Here is a 22532-nt window from a genome sequence, read left to right on the forward strand (position 1 = left end):
CATCTTCGTAAAGGCAAAAAGGATTGCTGCACTTTCCCAAGTTTTGCAAATATTTCCTAAAATATAAAGGGTGATTTTTTTGAGGTTAGGATTTTCATGCATTAGTATTTGACAGATCACGTGGGATTTCAGACATGGTGTCAAAGAGAAAGATGCTCAGTATGCTTTGACATTTCATCATGAATAGACTTACTAACGAGCAACGCTTGCAAATCATTGAATTTTATTACCAAAATCAGTGTTCGGTTCGAAATGTGTTCATTCACCGTAACGTTGCGTCCAACAGCATCTTTGAAAAAATACGGTCCAATGATTCCACCAGCGTACAAACCACACCAAACAGTGCATTTTTCGGGATGCATGGGCAGTTCTTGAACGGCTTCTGGTTGCTCTTCACTCCAAATGCGGCAATTTTGCTTATTTACGTAGCCATTCAACCAGAAATGAGCCTCATCGCTGAACAAAATTTGTCAAAATTTGAACACATTTCGAACTGAACACTGATTTTGGTAATAAAATTCAATGATTTGCAAGCGTTGCTCGTTAGTAAGTCTATTCATGATGAAATGTCAAAGCATACTGAGCATCTTTCTCTTTGACACCATGTCTGAACTCCCACGTGATCTGTCAAATACTAATGCATGAAAATCCTAACCTCAAAAAAATCACCCTTTACGTGTCCGGACAGCATCCCCATGTCTCCTATACACAAAGTTTTTGATTTTTGGTATCAGTTTCGCGGTCCATCTCTCGTATGCTTCGTTCTCCTACCCCTTCTGCCACTTTCTTGTAGTCTATTCTCTTATATCATTTCTTGAGGCTTGCGTTAGTTCACTGTTGTTCACTCTTGCTTTGGAAAGTGCAGAGCGTTCTTCGGCTCGCAGGTCTAGCGGTGCCATTCCTGCTAATATCTGCACCGCAGCAGCCGAAACGGTCCGATACGCCGATGCTACACATAGTGCAAAGGTTCGCTGAACACTAATCAGCTGTTGCGCCCTATACCTGACATGGAGGCTATCTGGCCAGATCTCGCACTCGTATAAGAGCAAGCTTCCATTAAAAGTTTCCTCTGTTTGGGTTGTGGCTCTTCTATGTTCAGTCTGATACGCCGATACGGTCCGATACGTCCATGCCACTTTTAGTGCAGCGGTTCGATGAACACTAATCAGCGGTTGCGCCCTGTACCTAACATGGAGGCTATCTGCCCAGATCATGCACCCGTATAAGAGCATGTTGTTACAAGCTTCCATTAAAAGTTTCTTCTGTTTGGGTAGCGGCTCTCCTATGTTCGCCACAAGTCTGCTTAGTTGGGCCGCGATTCCTATCGCTTTTTGGGCAGAGAATTTTATTTGCGTATCGAACGTCGAATGAATTGGGAAGTAATTTACCGGCTTCCTTGTCGTGATGACTATTTTATCGACTCGCATGTCTAATTCAAGGGGGATTCGCAGTATGGTTAGCAGAACTGATTCAGTCTTGTGTGGGGACAAATATAGTCCGCGTTCGTGTAGCCAGTAGCTCCGTGTTTCTCACAGACATGACTGCCGCAACGTCGTCTGCGTAGACTTCGAGGAAAGTCTCGTCAAGCAATTCCATCCTAAAGATGTCATCGCAGCTGATGTTCCATGGGTCCGGACCCAGGATGGACCCTGAGCTGCATCTGACGTTATCTGTAATCCCTTCGGCCCAGAAATCGTGTCGTAAACCAAAATCCTATCTCTAAGCAGTTTTAGAATATGCCTTAAAGGCACCCTATTACTTTAAGATTCCCTTGTAGGGCGTCTATCACATCTTCCCACCTAAGACTAATGTTCTTCACATCAAGGGTAGCCAAAAGTATGATTGGTCAGCGGTGTTGGTTTTTTTCTCATGCACGTAGAATCTCGTCGACAACATCTTTTAGTGTGCCGAATGTTGATTTTCCTGGACCTTAGCCGTGACGCTGCCTTGCGGATAACCCACCTCTCGTGTTTATAGTTTCTTTCAGTCTGGGTTTTATGAGTCTCTCGAGTTGGTTTATTTTTCTTGTGCACGTAGAACCTCGTCGACAACATCTTTTAGTGTGCCGAAAGTTGATTTTCCTGGACCTTAGCCGTGGTGCCGTGCTGCTGCCTTGCGGATAACCCTTCTCCCGTGATAATAGCTTCCTACAGTCTAGGTTTTATGAGTCTCTCGAGTAGTTTATCGTCTGTGTCACGTGTGCAAAGAGGTCTGTAGGACGAGGGTACTAGTGCGTCTCCCTTTCCCTTTCTTATCAACACCAACTTCTGTTCTTTCCAGCATTCTGGGAAAAAATCTTCGGCAAGCCATGTATTATACATACTTATTAAATTAAAACTTGCCACCTTGCATCAGTACCTGTGCTTTCTTATTTTTCAGTTTTGCAGCTGCCTAATTAAGTTCCTCCACTGTAAAAGGGGCAAAGCCTCTTGTTTCCTAATTTGCAGTATTCCCTGCATACAACGTGTTAACGATTTTATCCATAGTCTCATCGTCTGGCTCGCTTGCAGGGCTCTTTCCGCCAAGCTTTTTCATAACAATTTTGTAGCCAAGGTTCCACGGATCCCGAATAATATCCTTTCTGGGCTCTCTTGACCATTCCAAATTCTGTAATGATATCTTTATCCGTACAAAAGTGGCAAAGTTTTTTTTTATCCCACTGTGCGACTTTTGTGAGACCTTGAACCATAAAGGAAAAGGGGTACAAAAGATGGGAACTTTATAGGTCTTAAGCTTGAATCGAACAACGCAGAATGATATGGGAGAAGAACGGCAGGACGGCAGGGAGTTCATTAAACGGCGGTTTGTGGAAAATTTTAGATTTTATTTTCAACTGGTCCACCCAGGCACGCTCCGGTGTGCCCTCTTTTACAATACAAAAAACAAAAATTTTCCTAAATTTGCAATCCTTGCTCCTAGGGTTCATGGTTGCATCTTGCCTTCAAAGGTTTGTGTGCAATATTGGAAAAAAGTTACACTCAGAGAAATTTGTTAGTAAAATCAACAAAAAGTTTTGTAGTAACAAAAAGATGGTCTGATTACTTTACTATGAACCCCATATTGTCATACATAGGTTACATGACCGTTAAGGCCTTTAGGGGTTAAGACTCTCTGAAAGATGAATCTATATTTTAATGTTTGGTTGATACCAAAATGCAAATTTTGCCCATGAACATTTCACTAATGAACAGGGACAAACTTCTCCGTATCAATGAGTACAGTTCGATTCAAGTTTAAGCTCAATGATAAGGGGCCTCCTTTTTATAGCCGAGTCCGAACGGCGTGCCGCAGTGCGACACCTCTTTGGAGAGAAGTTTTACATGGGATGGTACCTCACAAATGTTGCCAGCATTAGGAGAGGCAAACCACCGCTGATGGTCTCGCCATGCTTACCCCTGCGCTACGGAGGTTTGGTTGATACCATACTTCTAAAACCCTCGCAATTGAGTGCTACCTGATCATGATCGTTGGTTTTAGAGGCTGGGATGACCTCCAGGCACATGACGCCATATTTCTTTGTCAGATTCTCTAACAACCCCAAAACGGACATGTACTTTTTGGGAATAAACTAGATTACGTCGTCTATATGGACATGCAAACAAAAACAAGTAAAAAGGCGTTAAGTTCGGCCGGGTCGAACTTTGGATACCCACCACCTCGGGTATATATGTAAACCACCTTTCATCAAAATTCGGTGAAAATTTCATACCTTATACTCATATACCTCATACCGATCTGAACTACATACGACACGGATGTCGAAAAGCCGAACATAAGTCACTGTGTCAAATTTCAGTGAAATCGGATTATAAATGCGCCTGTTATAGGGCCAAGACTTTAAATCGAGATATCGGTCTACATGGCAGCTATAACCAAATCTGGACCGATTTGGGCCAAGTTGCATAAACATGTCGAAGAGCCTAACACAAAGCACTGTCCCAAATTTCGGCGAAATCGGACAATAAATGCCTCTTTTATGGGCCCTAAACCTTAAATCGTGAGATCGGTCTATATGGCAGCTATATTCAAATCTGGACCGATCTAGGCAAAATTAAAGAAGGACGTCGAAGAGCCTAATCAAACTCCCTGTCTCAAATTTCAGCGACATCGGACAATAAATGCGTCTTTTATGGCCCCAAAACCTAAAACCTAGATATCGGTCTATATGGCAGCTATATCCAAATCTGGACCGATCTGTGCGATATTGCAGAAGTGTGTCAAGGGGCTTAACTTAACACACTGTCCCAAATTTCGGCAACATCGGACAATGAATGAGCATTTCAGTTCAATATCTTTATTTTTAAAGACTGTAGCGTGATTTCAACAGACAGACGGACGGACATGTCTAGATCGTCCTAGATTTTTACGCTGATCAAGAATATATATACTTTATAGGGTCGGAAATGGATATTTCGATGTGTTGCAAACGGAATGACAAAATGAATATACCCCCATCCTTCGGTGATGGGTATAATAAATTATTTTTTTTACATAATAAAGATATGAACACATATTGCAAAAGACTGCATCCTCTCCCCTACTTCTTTAGACTGTTCACCAACTATTTCGTTCATTGAGTGCATGGTATAGCCACACAACTAGTTACTTTGACAGAGCAGAATCATCCATAACGGGCAATCTTTTTAATTTTCTATCTACTTTTAAATACAATAAGTGACACCCTCCCACCTACCTGTAATGTATTGGGTTGCCCAAAAAGTAATTGCGGATTTTTCATATAGTCTGCGTTGACAAATTTTTTCACAGCTTGTGACTCTGTAATTGCATTCTTTCTTCTGTCAGTTATCAGCTGTTAATTTTAGCTTGCTTTAGAAAAAAAGTGTAAAAAAAGTATATTTGATTAAAGTTCATTCTAAGTTGTATTAAAAATGCATTTACTTTCTTTTAAAAAATCCGCAATTTTTGGGCAACCCAATAGTTACAAAATTGTTTGTCTTGTTGTGTAGGCTCCCAATAGATATACATACATACGAGATATACATACATACGAGTACAAACAACAACAAAATTGCGAATGCCATACAAAGTCTAGTCTTTAGAAATTGGCTGACCAACATGCCGAGTAGGGCCATGCACTTCTCACTCCCACAACATCCTCACCTTAATAGTGATACTCTTTTTCTCGTACCATTTGTTTCTCATACTCTCACCACTAATACTCCCATCGATGGCTTTGCATCACACACATAACGAATGCATTAGGAAAAAATCCAATAAATATAGGCTGTGGATATGCTTCTTTTTCTTTTATTGAAAATTGCTCATTTTCATGGCTTTTCTTCAAGGAAAAATATCTCTGGAAAAATATCTTTCGATTGATGTCAATTTCATTAAAATCCATTCAGCCGTTTGGTCGTAATATGTACAACAAAATTGCCTTTATAAAACCCTTGGCCGTTTATTAATATAAGTGCCTCCCGCCCATCTACTGCATACGACCAGTATTTCGAACCGAACACTGATTTTGGTAATAAAATTCAATGATTTGCAAGCGTTGCTCGTTAGTAAGTCTATTCATGATGAAATGTCAAAGCATACTGAGAATCTTTCTCTTTGACACCATGTCTGAAATCCCACGTGATCTGTCAAATACTAATGCATGAAAATCCTAACCTCAAAAAAATCACCCTTTATGTAATTTTTTGTCTTGTTGTGTAGGCTCCCAATAGATATACATTCATACGAGATATACATACATACGAGATATACATGCATACGAGTACAAACAACAAAAATGCAAATGCCACACAAAGCCGAGTCTTTAGAAATTAGCTGATCAACATGTAGAGTAGGTCCACGCATATCTCACTCCCACAACACCGTCACCTAAATAGTGATACTCTTTTTCTCTCACCATTTCTTTCTCTTACTCTCAACACTAATACTCCCACCTATGGCTATGCATTCACACCCATAACGAAATGCTTTAACAAAAACCCAACAACAATTTTCTGTGTTTATGCGTCTTCTTATTTGATTGAAAATTAATTGCTCATTTTCATGGCTTTTCTTCAAGAAAAATTATTTTTCATATATATTGGTCGCTTCTCTGGAAAAATATCTTTCGATTGATGCCAATTTCATTAGAATCCATTCAGCCGTAAGGTGGTTCATATAAGGTGCATAAGTATTTTCTATACTTGCCACCATATTAGATGGGGGTTAACTAACTTTGTTTTCCCGTTTCTATGTAATGTCCCATATGCATGTATGCATACATTTAAATTTAAGTGTATGCGAGAGCATATGTTCGTGTGAATTGAATGGATTTGTTAAAACATTTTTATAACTTTGACAAATTTCCAACGGCTGTTGTTGGCATCCAACTTGAAAGTGATGCCAGCCGGGGCCAGCAGCTACCCCATTTGCCCTTCTCCCTTTCGCTTACAACCAGACGTGACATACAATACCAACATTTTGAGCCGCCAAGCAACCAACACCATTCCGCCATTCAAAGGTCCATCAACGAAAAGTGCAAAGAAACCAACGCAACCACAAAATGTTGCCTCTGAATGGTTGATGAAAACAGAAAACGCACACCCGAGTACCGACCAACGCCATACTCGTATCTTACAAATCAAATCGCAAAACTTTTCGTTTTAGGCATTTAGTGATACAATTAGTCTTTTTTATTTGCTGTGTGTACAAAAAAAAAATATCATAAATTTATGTTTTCCATTTAAAGCACATAAAAGTGTTGGCAAATGTTTACGAAAAAATCACATGGGGTCTACCACCGGTATTAAATGGGCGAACTAAAAGTTTCGGAGAAGCAATGAGTAGTGCACAGATATACTGGGTTATTTAGACAGCAATAGGGAAGAAAGTGATTGGAAAATTCTCTTATTTCAGAGTAGCTCAAAGTAGATGTCGTTTATTCATAAATTCCGCAGAAAAGTGTCAACAAAAGAGTGTTAAAAGAGAATGGTCGCCCTGGATCCAAGGAGGAGACATCAGCGATAAGAATTTTATATACCTTACACTTTATGAGACTTCATAAAGTATATATATTCTTGATCGTCATGGCATTTTAAGTCGATCTAGCAATGTCCGTCCGTCCGTCTGTCCGTCCGACTGTCTGTCCGTCCGACTGTCTGTCCGTCCGACTGTCTGTCCGTCCGACTGTCTGTCCGTCGGTCTGTCCGTCGGTCTGTCCGTCCGTCCGTCGGTCTGTCCGTCCGTCCGTGGGTCTGTCCGTCCGTCCGTCGGTCTGTCCTTCCGTCCGTCGGTCTGTCCGTCCGTCCGTCGGTCTGTCCGTCCGTCCGTCGGTCTGTCCGTCCGTCCGTCCGACTGTCCGTCCGTCCGACTGTCCGTCCGTCCGTCTGTCTGTGGAAAGCACACTAACTTTCGAAGTAGTAAAGCCAGGCGCCTGAAATTTTGTGCAAACACTTCCTTTTAGTGTATGTCGGTCCATGTTTAGATGTAGCTGCCATATATTCCGATCCTAGGTCTTGAATTCTTAAGCTTCTAGAGGGCGCAATTATTATGAGATTTGGAAATTTTTTGAAATTTAGCACGTGGTGTTTTGGTATAACTTCGTCGAGTATGGTTCAAATCGGTAACTTGATATAGCTGCCATATATACCGACTTCCGATTAGATCTCTTGAGTTTCTAGATGGCGCAATTCTTATCCCATTTGGCTGAAATTTTGCACATATCGTTTTGGTATGGCTATGATCAACTGTGCCATGTATGTTTTAAATCAGTCCATATCCTGATATATCTGCCATATATACAGATCTCCCGATCATCCAATTTGGTTAAAATTTTGCACGTGTCGTTTTGTTATGCAAAATGCAAATTTGCCCATGAACATTCCATTAAGGAACAGGGGCAAATTAACTCACATATCAATGTGTGCTGTCCGATACAAGTTTTATGCTTAATGATGGGGGCCTCCTTTTATGGGCGAGTCCGAAAGGCGTGCCGCAGTCCAACACCTTTTTGGTACCTCACAAATGTCGCCAGCATTAGGGAGGGATAACTACCACAGAAAAAAAAATTTATGATGGTCTTGCCATGATTCGAACCCAAGCGTTCAGCGTCATAGACGGACATGCTAACATTTGCCTGACGTAGCCGCCATATAAACCGATGTTCGGATTTGACTTCGTGAGCCTCTATATGGCGAAATTCTTATCAAAATTGGCTGAGATTTGGCAGGTTTGTTTTGATATGACTTCCAACTACTGTACTTAGTAAGGTCTAAATCGGTTTATATCCTGATATAGCTGCCATCTAAACCGATCTCCCAATTTGATTTTCTGAGCCTCTGGAGGGCGCAATTATTACTAGATTTGTTTGAAATCCTAGAGGAGGTTATTTTTCCATGACTTCTAACAGTCAGAAAAGTGCGGTCCATATCGATCAATAACTTGACTCCTATATATTTGAAAAAGTCATTCAAAGTACTTGACAAATGCGATGGTGGAGGGTATATAAGATTCGGCCCGTGCGAACTTAGGACGCTTTTCTTGTTTTAGGTTAAAATGCTAAATTAGGTTAGGTTGAAAAATGGGTGCGGATATTAGTCCGTCCAATGCTACTATGGACATACACCTAAGCAGGTAATCGGCTTGCTGTGCGCTCCAAATACTAAAAAAGAAAACTCTTTACGTAAGTGAGCTCGTAGTCCTATGTGTCCTGTTTTGTCCTTGTCTTCTAACGATCTGGACCTCCCCATAGGATTTTCGCCGTTCTACCGACCGTTTCGCTATTCCAGAGGGTTACATACGCATTCGCCGCCCACGTCCATCACTCGGACTACGTCGACCGAAAGGCTTCGGGTTTACAAGTTTATTGACGGCAGTTCTCTGGCCTTCACTGCCAAATCGTCTGCTCTCGCATTCCCAGTTACTCCGCTGTTCGTGACCTTACCGTCCGGGTTGTTACTTGACCTGACAGCCGTAAAGATGTTCACACTGGACGTTATCGTGTTTACACCACACCAACTTACGCATTCCGTGATCGTCAAGATATCCGCCTGCTGGACCGTGATATGGTCAGACAGTCTAAAACAGATCTCAGTCCCTGATCTTCCAGATGGCAATACTAGGATTCCGTCAGTCCAAGACTGTAAACCGCGATGTATGATTTGCTCCTATCCCCTGTCCATTCTCCCATCGCCTTAAGTCTCATAGCCGCAATGGCTACCTTACACTTAATATGTATATCTGCGGGTCAGACATCTAGAATGGTTTCCATTGCCTTGTAGGAGTGGTCCTCGTCGCTCCGCCGGTGCCAAGACAACATGTTCTCTGAACTTGTAATCCTAACATTGCACTTTTTCTCCATCACAGTCCACCAAACTACTGAGGCGAAAGTAAGTTAGACCAATACTTACTTACGCCTCGCGCTCCAGTGCACTATCCTCATTTTGAGCCTACGGTCCGTCTACATAGTGCCCAACATCGGTGAGCCTTCTCAGTACGCTCCTGAATGCGACACTTCCAATTCAGTTTCCTGTCCATTATCACACCTACGTATTTGACCTTGTCACATATCGAAATCGTTTTAGTGAGTAAACGTGGTGCGTCAAATTGGCTTCGTTTTCCTCGTGAACAGGCATATTTCAGTCTTCTCTGGGTTAACATTGAGACCTCTGGGTCTAGCCCAGTCATATGCCATATGCAAAACCCTTTCGGCCCTTCTGCATAGCTGGTTCAGATCTTTATCCCATATAAGTATTTTAGCATCGTTTGCGTAGCAGAGGAGAGACGATAAAATGCCCCCCTGTGGCGTGCCTTGTGCCACTTTTTCTCTTATATTTATATCATGGGACACATTTGACCTATTCCTTAACATATGGTTCATCCAGTCTAAAAATCCCCTCTATGTCTATGCATACCGCCAGTGTGTACGTTTTGGTATCGAAGGATTCTTCTATTTTATGCACACACTCGTGCAGGGATGTATCCACCGACCTTCCCTTGACATAGGCATGCTGTTTGTATTTGAACAGTTCGCTGGATGTGTTACTCTTTAGCATGGTATCCACAATACGTTCCATGGTTTTGAGTAGAAAGCACGTAAGGCTTATAGGTCTTTAGGCTTATAGGTCTGTGCGTCCTGCCAGGCTGTCGGAGTAGGAGTTCACATTTAGAACGATGGAAAGATAGGTTAGGTCGTCTGGTAGTAGCCCATCACTCGGAAAACTAAAAGAAATTACTTTGAAACAAAAAAAGAAACGAAGATGAATAAAAACGGATTCCGCTAGGTGGATGACCCCCGCAAACGTGTGTATCTGCACCTTGTGTATCTGCACCTGGCATGTTAACACTTTTTATGGAGAGGGTGAAGTGTACGTTTTGGTGGATGTATATGAGAAGTACAGGACAGACATTACTGTCCTACAGGAAGTGTGTTGGATCAGGAATGGCTCCACAACAACACCTAGGTATGACGCTATATATTGTAGCTGCCATGAAACGAGGCATGAATTTGTTTGTGGATTTGTGGTTAGTCGGAGACTGAAACGCGTTGGCTCTAGGTTTACTCCGGTGGGCAGGGGCTAGCCACAATCCGCATAAAGGCCAATTTCTTCAACATCAGCTTTATTGGCGCCCATGCCCCGACTGAAGATAAGGACGAATAGACAAGGGTATTTTCTACGAGCGCCCAGAGAGAGGATATGAACGCTCTCCCGCTCGTTCTGGGAGATTTTAATGCGATCTGACACTGCATGGAAGCTAGACATCGGCAGGTGGCAACGGCATACACCACTCGGCTGAACCATTTGCTTGAAGAATGCACTCCCTGTCCAGTAGTGGCAATTCATTTACCACACCATGAAAACTACCGCGAAATACGTATTTGGGTACCGGAAACTTCCCCCAAGAAACCCATGGTACGATCAAGAGTATCGAGATGCTACAGAAGCCAAGACTGTGGCATGTACAGCACTCCTGTAATCGGTAGCAACGCGCCAGATGAAGGAGAGTTATCGGGAGAAAAGGAGAGAGGAGAAATGTCTATTCCGCAGAAAGCAGAAGGAAATGAAAAGACTTGAGTGTGAGCGAATTGATATGTACAGGATTCAGAATGAAATCGATGGCTTTGGTGCAGGCACATCCTCCTGCAGAGACAAAAAGGGAAATCTGGTAACTGACACAGAGGAGAGGATATAGAAAGAACATTTTATCCAACTGCTAGTGTCCGACGTTAGCGGCGAAGAGAATACCGCAGAACCAATCCCGGATGATGGTATAGAATGTTTAACTCCTAGTCAGAATGAGGTACAAGTAGCAGTGACCCGACTGAAGAATAACAAGGAAGCAGGAGCCGACGTGTTACCCGCTGAACTATTAAAGACCGGAGGCGACACGCTTTTATGGCGTATGCATCAGCTTGTGTGCGCAATCTGGCTTGAAGAACGCATACCCGATGATTGAAACCTCAGCATACAATGTGCCGTACACAAGAAAGGAGACAAGATGGAAAGTGCCAACTACGGAGGAATAAGTCTCCTCTACATCGCATACAAGATACTCTCGAGCGAACTGTGTGAAAGATTAAAATCTAAAACCAATGAGATAGTTGGGCCTAATCAATGCGGCTTTAGACCTGGTAAATCCATCCTAGATCAAATATTCACTCTGCGCCAAATTCTGGAAAAGATCAGAGAAGCAAAAATCAACACCTACTATCTCTTTGTTGACTACAAGCCGCTTTCTGTAGATAATCAAAGGTTCAAAGGTATTTCAAGCCATGTCTGAGTTAGGTATCCCTGCAAAGTTAATAAGACTCTGCAGGATGAAAATTCCCAATACACGTTCCTCAGTTAGGCGTTTGGCCATCCATCTCTACGGGATGGCCAAAAACCCGTTAGAAAGACCAAGTGGTGACGAGAACCTCGGTGTCAGAGATTATAAAAGGAGAGCAGTAAATCGTGCAGCTTGGTTATTCTACGTTCGGTTAATGGGACAAATGTTCTATTATAGCCAATTAAAGAAAGAAAGAAGGTTAACGTCGGTAATAGATCTCGAGGATGGGATCTTCCTTAGCCTAGAGTCCTCAGATGTATCCTCCACGGAGCTGCAGAACTCCACCCAATACTTGTTCTGAGCCTTTTTTAGCTCGCCCCGTTGAGGAGTTTTCGGCAGACCTTCCTTTGATCAACCAGTTCTGGGGTCCACCATGGCGGTCACAGTTTGCACTTTGGTTTGGCTCTAAGGCATACTGACACAAGCGAGTCATTCAGAGCCTTCGTGCTCCGCTTGACCCTTATGTCTATGTCCTCCGCAGTTTCCACTTCCTTTTCTGGCAAAGACGGGATAGTGGTGCGGTATGTCCGCCTTTCTTCTGTTTAGCGTCTTTAGGGATAATTTTTTAGAAATGTTGTCTTTAGAGAAAAATTAAGTGGAAATTTTGCCTTTTGAGAATGTTTTATTGCATTTTTTTTTTGCTTCAATAGGAATTTGGCTATGGAGAAAATTTCGTAGATTTTTTCTTAAGAGAAAATTTCTTAGAAGTTTTGGATAGAATTTCATCAGAAGTTTCATACAAATTTTTGGAACCTTAGATAATGCAATCAAGCACTTGTTTAGCTCCAATCTAACCCATGCTGGTTTTATTTTAAAGGTTTTATACACAAAATTCAGTCTAGTTGTTATTTCCTAAAAAACTTGTTGCTTAACACGATGTTTTTATATTTTTTTCAAACAAAATTCGTGTTTTGTTGTTTTTTGTCTTTTTTCGTCGATTGCATTTTCATTGAGTTGTAGCGTTCGTGTTGCCATTGGTGTAATGTTGGTGTCATGAATTTTGATGTTGTCACACGTCTTTATCTGCTAATGGCCTATTAAGTCCATGTGTCGTGTGTTTGTTAAAAATTGTACATTTGGTCTATTTTTCCTTGCCATCTTCCTTCCCACCCCAGGTAGTGTGTGCTCAAATGTTGGCCGCTAACAGCAGTCCGACTGCCTGTTTTTAGCTTGTATTTCATTCGTTTCACTCTTTGGTATGCCATCATGCAGGAGGAGTAAGATGAATGCCTTCTTCTATGATCAGTCCAAAGCAAATGAACCAGCGAATGAGCGAAAGAATGTCTGTCCTGCTGACTGTCGCCTTAGATGAAATTTTTGGTAAATTGTTATAGCTTTCCATGACACTATGTTACAGTTGGCTGTGGCTGTCGTTCCGGGGCCAATGTGGGAAATTTATGGCAGGCATAAATAATTTCGCTGTAAAAAAATTAAATGTTAATTGTCAATGGAATTTATGGAAAATAAATTGATAGAAAAGTGTGAGGATGTTTTCACAAATGAAGTTTTTTTCTCTCTTATTTGGTTTGGGGAAATGGCCGTTGTGCATGTGCTTGTTGTGTGAGAGTGTGTGGAATTTATTGATTGGTATGGCCATGTGTGTTTTTCGTGTTGCACAGAAGGAAACGAAGGCTTACACCCGCCGGATGATAATTAATAACAATTTCATTGTGGGTGATTGGTGTTTGGTCGTGTGCAAGTTGCAGCCATACCTTAGCGATAGCAATTTTTAAGAGTGTCAAGGGACGCTGAGGGGACCTGGCATGGCTGCCTTAAATTTTTACACGTTTAATGCATTACTAACAGTTGACATATGAAACAGCTTTTATTAATGCAGAATACGGAGCAACGAGCAACTTCTCTCATATCTATGATTGCTGCCGATTCAGGTTTTTGCTATAGTAGGGGCCTTTTTTAGACTTTGCCGAGGAGCGATACTCAAGAATAAAAACAATAAACTTTGGAAATATATACCAAGTAAAAAGGTATTAAGTTCGGCCGGGCCGAACTTTGGGTACCAACCACATCTGGTATATAGGTAAATCCCCTTTCGGCACAATCCGGTGAATATTGGATAACTTATGAACCCAAATTCGGCACGGACATTGAGTGGTCTAATAAAAATAAGTCACTGTTCAACAACACAAAATATTGTTTTTTTTGGCAGCTATATCCAAATATAAACCGATCTGAACCATATAGGACACGGATGTCGAAAAGCCTATCTAAAGTCATTTTCACGTCAAATTTCAACGAAATCGGATAATAAATACGCTTTTATACGGCCAAGACTTTAAATCGAGAGATCGTTTTATATTTGACACCTATAACCAAATCTGGACCGATCTGGACCAAATTAAACCAGGATATAATAATCATCCTATTTTATTATAACTCCACTACTATATCCGTAGTTATATCTTAATAGGGACTAGTCTTGATCATATCTTATGCAGGTCCCGAGAACTCATATACAAGTCACATTTTCAAACAATAAATCTGCTTTTTATGGGATTAAGACCCTAAATTGGAAGATTGCTCTATATGACAGCTATATCTATATAGTCTGATCTGACCCATATTTGAGGCGGAAGAGGCTAAAAACAACTCACCGTTTCAAATTTCAGCAGAATCAGGTAAAAAATTAATCTTTTATGGGATTCAGAACCCTTATCGGCAGGGCAAGGGCGATTTACTATTGGGTTGCCTAAAAAGTAATTGCGCATTTTTTAAAAGAAAGTAAATGCATTTTTAATAAAACTTTGAATGAAATTTAATCAAATATATAATTGCCATTTTGTTCGATAACCTTTTGCCATCTTCCTGGCAAATTTAGTATTCCACGCTCATAGAACTTCTGGCCTTTATCTGCAAAAAACTGAACCAAGTGCGATTTTATAGCCTCATCATTGCCGAAAGTTTTACCATTTAAGGAGTTCTGCAAAGATCGAAATAAATGGTAGTCTGATGGTGCAAGGTCAGGACTATATGGTGGATGCATCAAAAGTTCCCAGCCAAGCTCACTCAGTTTTTGGCGAGTGACCAAAGATGTGTGCGGTCTAGCGCTGTCCTGGTGGAATATAACACCTTTACGATTGACCAATTCTGGTCGCTTCTCCTTGATGGCTGTATTCAATTTGTCCAATTGTTGACAGTAAGCTCCATAGCTCCATATTAAAATTGACGCCCAACAAACAAATGTAAACAAAATTTCGCGCACTTTTTTTCTAAAGCAAGCTAAAAGTAACAGCTGATAACTGACAGAAGAAAGAATGCAATTACAGGGTCACAAGCCGTTGAAAAAATTTGTCAACGCCGACTATATGAAAAATCCGCAATTACTTTTTGGGCAACCCAATAGATCGATCTGAACCATATTTAGGTCGGATGTTAAAAGGCTTAGACAGGTTTAAAAAAATTAATTGTTTCAAATTTCAACGAAATCGGGCAATAAATAAAGCTTGTATGGACTTCAGACCCCTTATCGGCAGATCGGTCCATATGACAGCTATATCTAAATATATGTGATCTGTACCATATATAGGTCGAATGTTGGAAGGCTTAAAATAACTCACCGTTTCAAATTTCAACGAAATCGGGTAATAAATAAAGCTTTTATGGGCTTCAGATCCTTTATCGGGAGATCGGTCTATATGGCAGCTATATCTAAATATAGTCAGATCTGAACCAAATTTGGGTTGAATGTTAAGAGGCTTAGAACTACTCACTGCTTCAAATTTCAGCGAAATAATGGACTAAATGGATAAAAAACTTCAATAATAAATAAAATTTTTGTGAGCTTCAGACCCTTAATCGGTCCTATGTTAAAAGGCGTAAAACTACTCAATGTTTAAAATTTCAGCGAAATCAGTAAAAAAAAAGATTTTATGGGCTTTAGACCCTTTATCTGGGGATCGGTCTAACGGCAGCTATACCTAAATATAGTCCGATTTGATTCATATTTAAGTCAGATATCAGGAGGCTTAAGATAACCCTCTGTTTTAAATTTCAGTGAAATCGGGTATACAGCTTTTATAGGCTTCAGGCTCTTTACCGGAAATTCGGTCTATATAGCAGATATATCCAAATATGGTCCGATTTGGCCCGTTCAAGAACTTACCAGGGTGCATCAAAAATACGTATCCATGTCCAATTGCAGCTCAATATCTCAATTTTTAAAGGCTCTAGCGTGATTACAACAGACGTACGGACAGACGGATAGACGGACAGACACACGGACATCGTGAAATCGTTTTTCTAGAAAAAGGAAGTAAAACTACCATTTTCTCAGAAAATGGTACTAAATCTACATTTTTACTGGGAAAATGTACTAAAACTACCCTTTTTCTAGGAAAATGTGCTAAAACTACCCTTTCTCTAAGAAAAAAGTGCTTAAACTATCCTTTCCCTAAAAAAGGTGTTAAAACTACATTTTCCCTAGACAAAAGTTACAACAACTATTCTTTCCATAGGGAAAAGTACTGCAACTATTTTTTACCTAGGGAAAAGTACTAAAACTTTTCGTTCTAAAAAGTACTAAAACTATGCTTTTCCCAGGGAATACTACAAAAACTATTATTGTCCTAGGAAATGATATTAATAAAAGGTGATTTTTTTGAGGTTAGGATTTTCATGCATTAGTATTTGACAGATCACGTGGGATTTCAGACATGGTGTCAAAGAGAAAGATGCTCAGTATGCTTTGACATTTCATCATGAATAGACTTACTAACGAGCAACGCTTGCAAATCATTGAATTTTATTACCAAAATCAGTGTTCGGTTCGAAATGTGTTCATTCACCGTAACGTTGCGTCCAACAGCATCTTTGAAAAAATACGGTCCAATGATTCCACCAGCGTACAAACCACACCAAACAGTGCATTTTTCGGGATGCATGGGCAGTTCTTGAACGGCTTCTGGTTGCTCTTCACTGCAAATGCGGCAATTTTGCTTATTTACGTAGCCATTCAACCAGAAATGAGCCTCATCGCTGAACAAAATTTGTCAAAATTTGAACACATTTCGAACCGAACACTGATTTTGGTAATAAAATTCAATGATTTGCAAGCGTTGCTCGTTAGTAAGTCTATTCATGATGAAATGTCAAAGCATGCTGAGCATCTTTCTCTTTGACACCATGTCTGAAATCCCACGTGATCTGTCAAATACTAATGCATGAAAATCCTAACCTCAAAAAAATCACCCTTTACTAACGTATTCCTATGAAAATGGTTCTAAAACTATCCTTTCCCTAGGGAAAACGTACTAAAACTACCTTATCCCTGAGGAAAAGATACTAAAAGTAATCTTTCCCTAGGAAAAATTTACTGAACTAACCTTTCCCCGGGGAAAAGTGTTAAAACTATTCTTTCCCTGGGATAAAGTACTAAAACTATTATTTCTCTAGAGAATGGTACTAAAAGTATTCTTTCCTTAGGAAATGGTACTAAAACTATTCTTTTCCTAAAGTTACCCTCCTCTTGAAAAAAGGAACTAAAACTACCATTTCTTTAGGGAAGATTTACTTTAACTACCCTTTCTCTAAGGAAGACCTACTAAAACTACCTTTCTCTACGGAAAATTTACTAACACTACCCTTTTTTAAATAACCCGTGATTAAACAGTGCTGGATACATCACTCTACCTTTGGGAAACTTCGTTACCCCTGGTTGGGTGAAGCTTTGATTTCTTATCTCTAAAAACCACTAACGATTGGTCCCCACACAATGGCTAGCCGTATGAAAAGCCTTGGATAAGTCAAGAGCCACGTGAAACGTTCTGGTTGAGACCTCAGTTAATACTTGCAGTGATGCAGTTTTTTTACTATATAAGGAGATCGGTATATATGGCAGCTATATCCAAATATGATCCGATCTATACCACATTTGACAGGAATGGGTAGGGGTCTACCAGAACCCATTGTGCCACATTTCATCAAATTCGGGTAATAAATGGCTCTTTTATGGCCTCAATACCCTATATCGGGAGATCGAGTGGTCGGTCTAAGGGTAGCTTTATCCAAATATAGCCTGATCAGAACCGCACTTCACAGAAATGAATAGGGGTCTTCCAGAACTCAATGTTCAAATCTCATCGAAATCGGATAAAAAATTACCAATTTATTGCCTCAAGATTTTACGTCTGGAGATCGAATACCCATGGTATCTTCAAAATTATAAATACCCAGCTTTTGGGTATAAATGGGTAAATACCCGGGTATATACCCAATTTAACGGGTTAATACCTTGTGGGTATTTACCCATCGCCCATCTCTAAATATGGGCCACAGCTGAAGTATTCGACCGACTAGTATACAACGAGCGGCAGCAACAGGCACATTTGAGGGATGCGTTGGCCCACTAAGCAGCGACTGGTGTATTCTCGGAAGCCGTCCTAATCGGCTTCTTGTGATTGATATACACCGGGCGTTAAGAGATAATGAAGTCTGATGGTCAGTCAATGGAGAGAATTATGAGGAGCAGGTATTATTAAATTTAATAAATTTTCCATGAACATTCCATTAAGGAACAGTGGATGCTTCTCTCATATCAATGAGTGCAGTCCAATAAAAGTTTAAGCTGAATGATAATGCGTCTCCTTTTTCATGCCGTGTACGAACGGCGTGCCGCATAGCGACACCACTTGGTAGAGAAAATTTAACATGGCAGTATGCCTTACAAATGTAGCCAGCATTAATGAGGGAATTACCACCGCTGAAAATGTTGTTGATGTTCACGCCGGGGCATGCTAACCTCTGCGTCCTGGTGGTGAGGAGCAGTTCTTATCCGAATTAGCCGGTTGTTGGAAACTTCATTTATCACACCAATTGACGAAAGGAGAGAGAGGTGCTCATTCATCATTAAAGACGTAAAGCTATCGATCTGCCTTCACGAAGCCTCTTTTCCTTATTTCCAAGAAATAAACTTCCTTCTCTTACTTCCGCCGGTTTATTCCAACTTCTTGATCTCCTTACAAACCACTGTGCCATATTGTAACAAAAGGTCGGTTATTGTCTTATTTCATCAGAAAAAAGTGGTGAGATGCTTAACAAAAAATGTCCAAGCATTTCCCTATACGACTACTATCTCGAAGGAAAGTAATTATCATAATCATATCATAATTCGTAGTCAACGAGCACCATTGCCATCAGCCGATGAAAGGAACCATCAGAGTGACACTTGATGAGAACAAAAATTAAAAGAAGAAAATTGCCGGGCAAAAGACCGGGGGAACGGAGTGGGATATAATTAGCGTTGCTTTATTCACTTGCTGTCCATTTGGTGTTGAAAAGGCCTTCAGTTTTATTGTAGCCAGAGGTGAACGTTAGCCTCCTCAATTCGACACTAATGGCCATTGTATCGCCTCTATTTATGGGTCATTTATGTTCGCGCGACACAAAACACAAATGTGTTGAAATGTTGGCAAATTATCGTGACCAAGGTGTGATATATAATGTGATTTTAAAAAAACAATCCCATTTCCTAGAGAATGGGATGTGGCAATAGTGGCGTTGGCCAGAAGTTGATAAATATCAAGAATCAAATCAGGGGGACGCTTTATTTGCTTTAATATTAATTAAAAAAAATCTTTTTTTTTAAATCTTGAATACAAAAATCTGATTTTTATATTAAAATAATAATTTTACCATTTAATCTTTTTCAGTGCATTTTAAATGGGTATGTAAATATTGAAAAATTTTAATCCCATTCATCATTAAGAAGGCAATATTTTGACAATAAGATAAACAAAAAATGGAAGAGAAATCTTAAGTAAGGAAAAGTCGATTTTTGGATATCCCACATCGCTTTCAAACAATTCGAATAAGAATTAGGAGTTAAGCAATGTCTTCGAAAAATCGAAGAATATGGGTCATGTCTTTATTCGGCCAATCGGCCTACATGAATAGGTAGTACTAAGCGTTACCGTTGTGCCACTTTAGTATCAAAATTGATACTCTTTTTGGACGATGCCACTTGTGTGCCACTTTATTATTTTGATACTAAATGCCATACTTTTAACATTTTTGCGCCACTTTTCCATCTGTTTGTCCCACTTGTTCAAAAATACAACTATGTAGCAATTATCTATTGTTTGTCGTCCAACAAATCGCATATAAATCTGTTTGTGCCACTTGTTCAAAAATACAACTATGTAGCGATTATCTATTGTTTGTCGTCCAACAAATCGCATATAAATAGGTCTGTTCGCGTATTTTTCCAGTAAACATTTGCAGGAGAGTAAGACCCATTTACTCTCTTTAAAAAATTTGCAAGCAGAAGTACGCGAGCGACTTCCTTTGAAAATTGGCAGAAAAACAGCTGATTTTTGTTTTGGTTCGTTTTTTATTTGGTTGCTTGGAAAACATTTTTTTAAATAAAAAATGCTGGCGATCCTTATGAGGTATTTTCTTTAGATAAACGTCAATTTATTGACCCGAGAGTGAAAAGGCTAGAAGGGGAGCCATTCGTATATCTGTGATCTCCATGCTGCTGGAAAGCCATCATAAATAACCGTGCAATCCCATGGCAGCCAGTTGCACGTACCGCATTGGCCCAATGGAGTCTTTCAGTGTACAACACACTGCTACAAAAACAACAACCATGCACAAGGCTACGAATGTCATTCGTAGTGCCAAGTCTGGTTTCAAACAGAATCTTTACGCTGATGCTGAAGAATTTGGATCTGCCTGGAGTCGATTACCTTACAACTGTCGTCAGCCTATCTGAACACTATTACTTAAACTTGAAAAGGACACTAGCACCGATCGTACAGACCGTTCTCGCACCTCTCATCAGTAGCCAAGACGCGTGAGGGACTATTCCTCCCGCTCCTCTCGTTGGAAAATTTCCATTCACCGAGTATTTCCATACCGAGTATTTGAAAATTTCCAACGGTAATGCTGGTACTTCTATTGCAAAATTTCAAGTGTATATCAGAGATACAGACTGGCTATAGCCAGTTCTAGTTAAAGTGTAACGACCATAAAAAAATAAATTAATTACGTCTTTGTTCAAAATTTCGAGGTGTTACAACTGAAGTGACCAATTCATTATACCACTCGTCCTAAAGAGAGCCGTTTACCAAGTGCTGCAGATTGATTTAAATTCACATGTGACTGATTATAAGAGGTGCAGACCTCATGGCACAACAAGAGCAAGGCTGCGGTTAGTCCCACATGTGTAAACAATGTTGACGAAATTATGAGTGATGTTTTCCCATAAATTTGCTAAGGGATTAAAATTGTTTAATGCCAACCAACAAAGAGACCAAAGTGAAAAGGATTATCATAGCCAGCCATATTTTTTCTAGCATATCACTTTGTATTGTTCATGAGTATGGTATTTTTCTTTTGTGGCACTATGCTAATGGCCCCCTATGCATATTTTCCTCAATCGAATTTTATGTGAGTGAAATGAAACAAAAGAAGCTAGGAGGAAAAGGAGAGGGAGTATATGACCGCTGTTTCGAACATGACATTAGTAAAAAAAGAAAGAAATATCTGCTGGCAAAATTTTGTTAAAAATTTGTTCTTAAAAAAATTTTTCAAAAATCTTTTTTTTATAGAAAATTTGTCAAAAATTTGTTTAAGAAAATATTGTAAATTTTTTTATGTTTTTCTGGGGTATTTTTAATTATCAAAAATTTTCTTTCATCGATTATTGCGTCAAAATTTTTTTGAAGAAAATTTTGTATTATTTTTTTTTCTGGGGTAGCTGATTTTACTACTCGCTGAATGTTATGAGTAGGGTGAAAATCGGGCGATATACATTAATGGCAGCTATATCTAAATCTGGGCCGATTTCTATGAAATTCACCAGTAATGTCGGAAGGCATAAGAAAATCCCTCCTGCCAAATATCGAGAGAATCGGTTAACAAATGAGCACTTTATTGCAATATTTCTCAAAATCGGACTAACATATATATGGGAGCTATATCTAAATCTGAACCAACTTGGAGCAAACTTCTCAGATATTGTGGTAGTTGACGAGAAAAGCGTTGTACAAAAATTTTTCAAGATTGGTCAATGAATGAGCTTGCAGTGGCTCTACATCGGCTGATATACATAAATGGCAGCTATATCTAAATCTGAACCGATTTCTATGAAATTCACCAGTAATGTCGAGAGTCAAGAGAAAATCCCTCCTGCTGAAATTCGTGAGAATCGGTTAACAAATGACAATTTATTGGCATTATTGCTGCAAATCGGACGAACATATATACGGGAGCTATATCCAAATCTGAACCGATTTTTCAATAGGCTTCGTCTCTAGACCGAAAAACATGCCTGTACCAATTTTTAAGACGATCGGATGGAAACTGCGACCTGTACTTTGTACACAAATAAACATGGACAGACGGATAGACAGGCATACGGACAGACATAGCTAAATCGAATCACAAAGTGATTCTGAGTCGATCGGTATACGTATTAATGGGTCTATCTCTCTTCCTTCTGGGTTTTACAAACAAATACTCTAAGTTACAATACCCTGTACCATAGTAGTGGTGAAGGATATAACAACAAGGCAGCAGGAGCCGATGTGTAACCAGCAGAACTATTTAATGCATTAGGCGATACGTTTGTACTATCTAGATAAGAGAACGGATACCGGTTGACCCCAGCTACTATTTACTTCATCATACCGTATGTGGCAACTACAGAGAAATCGTCTTCTTCTCATTGCATGCAAAATACGTACTAAGTTTGGCCGTGCCGAATCTTGTATACCCTTCATCATATGGAT

The 22532-nt window shown here is 40.0% G+C and overlaps 1 long non-coding RNA gene across 1 annotated transcript in view; it reads left to right on the forward strand.

The window, feature by feature from the left end:
- LOC131995960 (uncharacterized) overlaps nt 1–19462 on the forward strand; it is a 33462-nt gene extending 14000 nt beyond the window's left edge. The window contains exon 3 of the long non-coding RNA XR_009397714.1: nt 19449–19462. This is a non-coding gene — a long non-coding RNA (uncharacterized LOC131995960). The remainder of the gene's footprint in view (nt 1–19448) is intronic.
- Nucleotides 19463–22532: the final 3070 nt, after the last annotated feature.

This window comes from Stomoxys calcitrans, chromosome 3 (genome assembly GCF_963082655.1).
Source record: "Stomoxys calcitrans chromosome 3, idStoCalc2.1, whole genome shotgun sequence".
NCBI classification, from domain to species: Eukaryota; Metazoa; Arthropoda; class Insecta; order Diptera; family Muscidae; genus Stomoxys; species Stomoxys calcitrans.